We start from the raw sequence: 3,338 nt of genomic DNA, 5'->3' as shown, positions 1-3,338 counted from the left end.
CCTTTCATTCCCAAGTGATAGTCAAAGATGCTTCAACAGAGTACCATGGTTCTCAAAGAATTTCCCCAGCCGAGGGTACTCAAACAAGACAAAAGATCATCAACAATCACAATATAGTCATATCCAGATGACTGACGGAAATTTATTTTCCCAAATAGAAGATTGACATCATACATCATACCTTCATATTCACATTCATACATCATACATCATACATCATACATCATACATCATACATCATACATCATGCGCATATTCATACGCATATTCATACACAACATAACATGCCTATTTCTCCTTTAGCTCACATTACATGCATCATAAACATTGCATATCGCTAACTTGATTTTTTCAGGTAGACAGATATCTTCAACAAATATATTCTCAATCACATGCAGTGTTCACCTGAATTCCATGAACGGTTCTCTCAGAGATAATCAAGCCGAAGATTCATTCTGATCACTTATCAACTCAAAAACAAACATCGCAGATCTAAAGTTGATACCTCAGACGGTTCCAGAACGATCTAACATCAAAGATCTAAAGCTGATACCTCAGACGGTTCCAGAACGATCTAACATTGAAGATCTAAAGTCGATACCACAGACGGTTCAAGAACGATCTAACATCGCAGATCTAAAGTTGATACCTCAGACGGTTCCAGAACGATCTAACATCGCAGATCTAAAGTTGATACCTCAGACGGTTCCAGAACGATCTAACATTGAAGATCTAAAGTCGATACCTCAGAAGGTTCAAGAATGATCTAGCATCGCAGATCTAAGTCGATACCTCAGACGGTTCCAGAACGATCTAACATCACAGATCTAAGTCGATACCTCAGACGGTTCCAGAACGATCTAACATCGCAGATCTAAAGTTGATACCTCAGACGGTTCCCGAACGATCTAACATCGCAGATCTAAAGTCGATACCTCAGACGGTTCCAGAATGATCTAACATCGCAGATCTAAAGTTGATACCTCAGACGGTTCCAGAACGATCTAACATTGAAGATCTAAAGTCGATACCTCAGACGGTTCCAGAACGATCTAACATTGAAGATCTAAAGTTGATACCTCAGACGGTTCCAGAACGATCTAACATTGAAGATCTAAAGTCGATACCTCAGACGGTTCCAGAACGATCTAACATCGCAGATCTAAAGTTGATACCTCAGACGGTTCCAGAACGATCTAACATGGCAGATCTAAAGTTGATACCTCAGACGGTTCCAGAACGATCTAACATTGAAGATCTAAAGTCGATACCTCAGACGGTTCAAGAATGGTCTAACATCAAAGATCTAAAGCTGATACCTCAAACGGTTCCACAATGATCAACTTTCAAAATCTAAAGCAGGAAAAACTTTGGACAAGTTCCGTAGCAATCATCCTCCTAGACTTAAAGCGGTAACCTTGGACGGTTCCGAAACAGTCAACACAAAGAATTTCAAATCCTTCATCAAGATATAATCAATGGATTCATTCTGATGAACAAACCCTCAACCCATTTACCAGGTGGCATCTGAAAGCCCATCTCAGGTAATGTTCCAATCTGCCAACAACATTTCGCAGACGACATTCAAATGCAACTTCCAACATCTCTTCTGATCAAGGTAAGTGCAAATTTTCAGGGCATCTAAATATTCAATCATCTTCTACCTTCAGATTTCAGACAATCTCTTCAGGTTTAAGAAGATTGAATAGGGGCAACTGTTATACCCCAAAATTTGCCCGCATCTTTTTTCAAGAAAACTCCAATCTGAAAATTAAGAGTCTCATATAATCATGGATTTTTATTTCAATAAATATCCTGACATATGAAATACTTAGTTTTTAGAATTTTTCTTATACAGTAATTTGGCTTGCAGTTGAATTTATTCTTACGCAAACGCCAAATACTGTTTATTACTTCACACATGCTATTTATTTATTTACAGATAAATAGTACTGACACAATTGGTACAGAGTTAAATCTTTTTGCAGGCGCAGAATCAGGAAACTCAAACTGTACTGGTAACAAGTAGATTATTATTATCTTTTGTTTCCCACTAATTTTTGTACTATATTCCATTATTTTCAAAAATCTTTTCAAATCTCTTTTTCAAAAATCAAATCCTAACTTTATTCTCTACATCTCTCTTTTTCCCAACACTATCATACACTTTCTTTCAAATCTTATTTCCACTCAAATTTTCCTTTTGTTCGGAATCACATCATTCCCCAACGTCTCTATCCTTCTTTCCACTCTATAAATACCTCTCATTTTTTCATAAAAATCTCACATCAAATTCTAATTCATCTCTCAAATTTCTACTTCATAATCCATCCTTTCTTCTTCCCCGACAAAATGGCGAAGCGGTGGGAAACGTGTTTTCTTATGGTCATCACCATTGCTACGGTGATCATGTCTTTCTTCTGTCTACATAGCCCGGAACACTGTGGACCTGGGATGCTTATGCTCCCAATCATCTACATGTTACTATTTGTAGCATGGGTTATCAATCGTCATTCTTAAAATTTGCCGTATTTCTTATTTCTTAAATGTACCGTTTATTCGTACTGTTCAATATAGTATGTAATATTTGTACTGTCAGTATTAAATGTTGTACTATTTGTCATAATATTGCTTAATTACTCAGATAATATTTTGTGTGTTTTCTGCCAGTCAAATATTCATTTTTCTGTGCATTAAATGATTTTCAGGGTTATTATCGGTAATTTTGCCCGCATACATTAAATATTAGTTATTTATTATGTCTGTGTTTTTTAACAAGTCATGTAAATAAACTTTCATTTTTCACATAAAACAAAAACAAAAACAACAAAAAAGAAAATTAACTTTGACTGTTGATTTTTCACTCTAACTGCTACGTCAATACCTGAACAGTCAGTTGACAGCCAAACTGCTGGCAATACAATTCTCAGTGTTTTGTACCATCAATCAAATCAATCTTTTACAATTCAAAATTCCAAGATTTTTGTTCTAGAAGTCTTCTGAATATCACGCGATTAGCAGAGACTCAACACTGCACAAAAATCAGGTACGCTTAACTGTCTCCTACACAAACAGTCCCTGACTAGGGTTTTCTTGTTTTTACAGGAGAAACAAGTTTTTGAGACCTCAAATGGATTTCATGCACATCCATATATCTCAAATTACCATCATACAAATTTTCAAACTTCAATTCACTCAGACGCACCGTCAGCAGCTCAAACAGTCAACAGACGACCCGTTTGACCAAAAAGTCAACAGACAGTCAAAAATGAAATTTTTTGTCAAAGTCCATATTTTGTCAAAGGATTCATCATTTGATCATTGGATGATCATAATTC

Source organism: Vicia villosa, linkage group LG4 (assembly GCF_029867415.1).
Source record: "Vicia villosa cultivar HV-30 ecotype Madison, WI linkage group LG4, Vvil1.0, whole genome shotgun sequence".
NCBI classification, from domain to species: Eukaryota; Viridiplantae; Streptophyta; class Magnoliopsida; order Fabales; family Fabaceae; genus Vicia; species Vicia villosa.
Note: the sequence above shows the minus strand (reverse complement) of the source record.